Source organism: Hemicordylus capensis, chromosome 2, assembly GCF_027244095.1.
Source record: "Hemicordylus capensis ecotype Gifberg chromosome 2, rHemCap1.1.pri, whole genome shotgun sequence".
Lineage (NCBI taxonomy): Eukaryota > Metazoa > Chordata > Lepidosauria > Squamata > Cordylidae > Hemicordylus > Hemicordylus capensis.
Genome location: NC_069658.1, coordinates 392449602 through 392455644, shown reverse-complemented (window position 1 = coordinate 392455644; position 6043 = coordinate 392449602).

The following is a 6043-nucleotide window of genomic DNA, read 5'->3' as shown; positions in this document are numbered from 1 at the left end:
AGTGTGCTGTCTACAGTATTAGCAGAAGTTTGTTTGTTTATTTATTTATTTATTGTTGAATTTATATACCGTCTTTCATTAAAAACAATCTCAAGGCGGTTTACAAAAGTTAAAAACATACAATAAAGTGACAATAAAAATATTAAGCTAAAAATAAAAAAAACCAAATTTAAAATCTATAAAATACAAGCATAAAAATTATACATGGGTAAAAACACATAGAAGCAGCAGTAAAAACTATCATGTAAAAGCCTGGATAAAAAGCCAAGATTCAAACAAGCTTTCTAAAAACTGTGATGGAGTTGAGAGCGTTGCAATAAGGGGAGGCCAGCAGGTGGCAGCAGACAGATTTTGGTAGTTTGATCTTCACAGTTTCAGCCAATAATTCTAACTTGTAGGAACTATAGGTCAGGAAGCCCGTTTTGAAAGTAGCCTCCTTTTCCGAGGAAGCTGCTTTCATATCCTTGGGCAGCATATCAGCCACAGACCCACCTTAGTGTATCTAGACTTTGGGAAGGAACTGAGGACTTTTGGATTTGTGGGAAGCCTCTCTGGTTTTGCTTATGCCACCACTTTAAAAACCCCCCACAAAACTTTGAGGAAATATTCTCGTTGTACCTTGTCTCGAATGTGTGTGGGGTGGGGGAGATGTTGCCCAGATATTCAGATTAGAGTCTCAGTTCTCCTGGGTGGGGGCTGCTTGAGCCAAAACAGAGTTATAGACGTAACCTCTAGACACCTAAACATGATCCTTGATGCTGACTCAAGCAGTAGCAGCCAGTGGTTCCCAGGACTGGGGGGTGGGGGCATGCTAGGCAGGGCAGGTGAAGGGTGGAGCCAAAGGTAGTGAGAGGTGGAGCCAATTGTGGGCAGTGCAGGCAGCAAAGCTAGTTGTGGGCAGCTGCAGAGGTGGAGCCAGGACTAGGCGGGTCATGACCCAGGCCACGCAGGGGCCCATTGCAGATGTGCAGCATCCTCCAAAGTGGCCTCTGTGACGGGGGCAAGGACTGGGAAGGGCCTAGGATCGCCCAAATCAGGCGCTTTTATACATAAGGAAGGCCGGCGGGGGGCAGGGGAACATCTACGGACACGGACACACACCCCGTGACCTCGGAGAAGCCCCCCCGAAGGGGGTGAGTAAAAAATAAATAAATATATCTTAATTTTTTTTAAAAAAATTGTGAAACCCCTCCCCGCTCCCAAACGGCTGGGGTGGGTGGGTTTTGGTCCGACGTCGAACCAAACCGGTTTGACTTTGAACAGGTTCGGAATCAAACCTGTTCGCACATCCTCACTAGGCAGCTGCCTTAGCAATAACTGGCAACTGTAGCTAACGAGTGTGGTCAAAATACACACCTTTCAATTGCTCATCAGTAGAGATACAGAGAAATACGGAAAGATCAGTTGCTTTGTAGTGCTTAACAGGACTACAGTAGTGAGTAGATTTGTATCTAACATGGATCAAAACTCAAGCATGGACACACCCACAGGAAAATAACTGTATAAGCCACATACAAATAAAGCATGGGCCAACTACAAAAGGCTGCTTCCGTAGACAGTAAATGCATTCTGAAGTCACCAGGGCTGCTCTGTCTGGTTATTTTTTTAAAAAAATGAATACTACTAATAACAAACAACAAGAGTGGGACAATGGTTAGTGTGGGGGACTAGACTGGGGAAATCCAAATTCAGATCCCTATTCAGCCATGAAACTCACTAGTTGATTCTGGGACAGCCACTTATCTCTCAGCATAACCTCCCTCATAGAGCTGTTGAGGGGATAAATGTAATCATGTGCACTACTCTGGGCTTCTTGGAAGAAGCACAGGCTATACATGTAAAAAAATCTATATAAGCTAAAACAGAGACCAGCCACAAAAGTGGAGAACAAATGCATTCCAAAGTTACAAGGGCAGTTCTGCCTGCCTATTTAAAAAATGCATACATAAATAATAGAAAAACCACAGGTTTTTCAGTGAAGCTTGCTGCAGCTATGACCTATCTCCAGTAATGCAGAGGACACCATGGGAAGCAAAGATGCATGGGGGCACCTTCTCCCTACTCCATGCCTACTGAACAGCTGGGTGCCACTCTTTGCTCACCTTGCGTGCCCATCACTTAGCCTAGGTGAACATCCAAGTAAGGAAGATTTTTTTTTTTTTAAAAAAAATAGAGATTACTTCCGCAATCTTTGCCTAATTAACCCTAACCCCCAGTGGATATATTAATGTTACAGATATTGGCCACAATCCAGAGAAAAACCTGGTTAGCTCTCTGGATTTTAAAAATTATTTTCCTTCCAACAGAATCCATTCCTTCCCTACATACACAACACCCACACAGAAAGCCACTTCTGCAATGATTTGAAAAGCAGTTTGGACTCAGAAATCCATGCAGATGCCCTAAAATAACTGTCTGGATACTTATGCCAGTTTCTAATCAAATTAGTCCAGTCTTACAGTTTGTTGTTCCTTCCAATGTTTTATGGCAAGTCATTTTGGGAAAGGGCCATAATGCTTTGCATACAGATAAGATCAGAGAGCAAGGGAGAGAAAGCAGAGGTTGTATTCCTCCACAACAAACAAACAAAGAAGCCAGCAAAACCCCTCCAAAAAAACACAAAGAAGCCAGCAAAAGATCAGACTTACCAACAGCCAGCCAGCTCTAACCAAAATGGTGACTGGATTCTTCTGAGTCACTAAAATAAAAAGACTTTCCCTCTCTCTGGGCACTCTGATTGGCTGTCTGAGGAGTCAATCAGCCTAGTCCCTCTCTGATTGCTTTTATAGGGCAGTCGGAGGATCACCTACTTTGCAAAAATAAAAGTGAGCATACTTATTGGCTCCTGCCTTATTAATATTTTAAAAGATCTGGGGCTTTTCATTTGTTCTTTCCTATTGTTGCCCATCTCACAACTCTTAAAGCAGCAGCAAGCAAAAGCAGCAGGGAACAACAGAGGGAGGCAGTAAGCACACAAAATGGAGACACAGACAACATGGCTGACTGAGAAATTTAAGTGCTGCTCATTTTGTTCATAGATAAGATCCAACCTGGACTCAAGGGTTACATTTCTGCATTAAATGACAGGCTGACATACTGCACAAGAGTATGTCAACCTAGTAACATTGCATTTGCACAATTTGCATTAGCAATAGCAATAGCACTTACATTTATATACCGCTCTATAGCCGGAGCTCTCTAAGCGGTTTACAATGATTTAGCATATTGCCCCCAACATTCTAGGTACTCATTTTACCGACCTCAGAAGGATGGAAGGCTGAGTCAACCTTGAGCCCCTGGTCAGGATTGAACTTGTAACCTTCTGGTTACAGGGCGGCAGTTTTACCACTGCGCCACCAGGGGCTCTATGCGCCACCAGGGGCTCTATTACACAAGAGTAAGCCCGTTATTTCCAATCTGCTTATTCTTGTATAACACAATTTATACAAATTGGGCCAATGCAATGTTACTAGGCTTATATGCTATAGTGCAGTATTATCAGCCCCTGGTTCTAATATGAAAAGCATGTGAAATCAACTAGACCAAGTCCCTGTCCAGTGAAAGGCTGGCCTGAGCACAGGTCTGACAAACGATTCCCCCTTAACAGCTATACGCCTAGGAAAGTGACTAACTGCAAGGCTCCTCTAGCATTGTGCTGTGCTGTCTTAATGGGGCAGTAGTGTGTAGTTTGCATTGTTGCTGGTCTTTGACCATAATAAAATCATTCGTTCTTTTGTCCATGCGGGGCTGTAATATTCTGAAATGAAGGACAACATTCTGTAGAACTCAGTTTTCTGGAACAATGGGTGCTCCCTTAGAATAAGGGATGCCCTTTAAACGGAGGACATCTGGCAAGCTCTTTGTTCTACAAGGGTGTACTGAACAGGCTAGCCTAGTCTGAAAGAGGGCTGTATCTATGGGCAGCTCTGTGTCACCGCTGAGCTCCTCAGGAGGAGCAGGGTACCGATTGGGGTTCTCAGAAGCCAAAGTGGTGCGGGAACAAAGTGTTGGGAGCAAGAGCCAGGTGACAGGTCCAGGGACTGCAGGTAGGAAAGTCCTTGAAGGCCCCTGCAGGTTCAGGGACTCTCAGAACAGAGTGAGAACTCTGAGGCCAGAATCAGCAGCTGATATGAGCTCCCCCCCCAGCAGAATGGGAGTGTCAGGACAGGAGGAAGTGTTGATAGGTGGCTACTCTGAAGTTGTGAGCTCCGTTGTTAGTCCGGATAGCTGTTCTTGGCCTCTCCCTTGATTCCGAGGAGCTCCTGTACTCTCGGAGACACTTTTGTGAGAGCCCAGGCCTGGCCTGCAAGCCAAGTGCTCTTCTGCCATTTTTGCAGCTCTGCCCAGGCTTTTCAGCGATCGCAGATGTGGCTGCTGGCCCCTTCTTCTGGAGTCTGGGGTCGGCCTCTCAGGGTTTGTTGCTGGCAATGTGGGTGGGGATTCATTCTGTGCTCTCGTCTCAGGATTCTTTGTGAATATTGGGAGCTGGGGGTCTACCTTGGGTTCTAGTGATGCGGAATCTGCTCTGGCCACTCACTCTCCTGCATATCCAGTGGTGTTTCCCCATCAAGTGACTCATTGGGGACCCCCTTGAGGGGCGGGGGCTGCACAGAGGGCTCCTCGGGCACAGACTCCCTTTCTGAGTCTGACTTGGAAGTGCGTGGGTGGGTCGTGATGACACCCTGCCTGTAAAAAGCCGTGTAAATGCATGGGTGATAACCTTTGTCATCAGGGCGCTTTCCTGATTAGCCGCTCAAAAGCGGCTAAATGCCTCGTTCAGGCAAATCACAGTCAAAACGTAAAACCTGCAGGGGGAGCAGTCTCACAAAAGCTAACAACCCAGAAAAACAACACCTTTTTAATGCCAGAAAAATGTTGTCATAGCACTAAATCATTTGAAAGATGGCATCTGACATATGAACGGGCACCCTGCGGTCAGCATCGGGACTGTGGTGTCACAACACAAGACGTGTGGAAGCACACTTCAGAGATATAGCCTGAACCCATTTCAGGGTCTAATCTGGAAAGTGCCCTGAATGACTTTGCATTGTTCGCTAGTCTTTCATTCTTAAAAGCTCGGTAACACTCCACAGGTGAATGTCTTTGAAGCAAGTCACCTGGCTCTGAGTCTAAAATATTTCTAGTGTTGACAAGTGAAGTCTCACCTTTTGTTTAAATTCAAACAAAGGAGACATAATTGAAATACAGGGTTCAGAAGGAAAGTAATTTCCTCTGCACTGAAAAGCCATTCATCGGCAGGAGTCAGAGCCACTCCTTCCCTCCTCATAATACAGAATAATGATCCAAAATGGAAAATATGTGCAGACAATCACAAAGGGAGAAAAGAAGTAGCCAAGAAGGATGGAGCAAACCATTCCGTGAAAAACCCGTCACATGAAAAGAACATTCTGAGAAGGCTTCTTTAGTGTGATCCAAACCCGGGAAGGAAACTGGCTCCTTGGCACCATTGGAGACGAGTTTTTAAAGCATGGTGGCAGTGACAAACTTTCACTTCAACTCATATTGCTGCCAATTGCTTTTGATGTGTACAGAAGTTGGATACACGGGAGGCAACCAACCATTGTAATATATAGTGATGCAATTCCTTGAAGTCCAGGACATAAATTCCAGAGCACCAAAAGACAATCATCACGTTCTGCATAAAAGAGAGAAGGGTTCAATTATATTTCCATACTAAAAAAAATAGAATTTGGAGTGTTACTAGATGCAACTGGATGCAGTCAGCCCCTTCCTTCAGCACCATATTTAAAATCCTCTACAATGAAGAACTGGTTGTCCTATTTTGTCTCGCATCTTGCAAACTTTTTTTAAAAAATTGGGTAGTACCCACTCTGATAAATAAACCAGTGTTGCATACAAATTAAGCAGGAGCTGCAGAAGGTCTTACTCCTAAAAGTATCAGTCACTACTGTTGAAAATCTGCTCCATTTTGCTCCTCCACTAAACAAACTCCTTTCTTTTCAGAAGCTGCAGTCAATGAATTCATCACCCAGGGTTGATGAAAACCAACAGTTTCAATCAC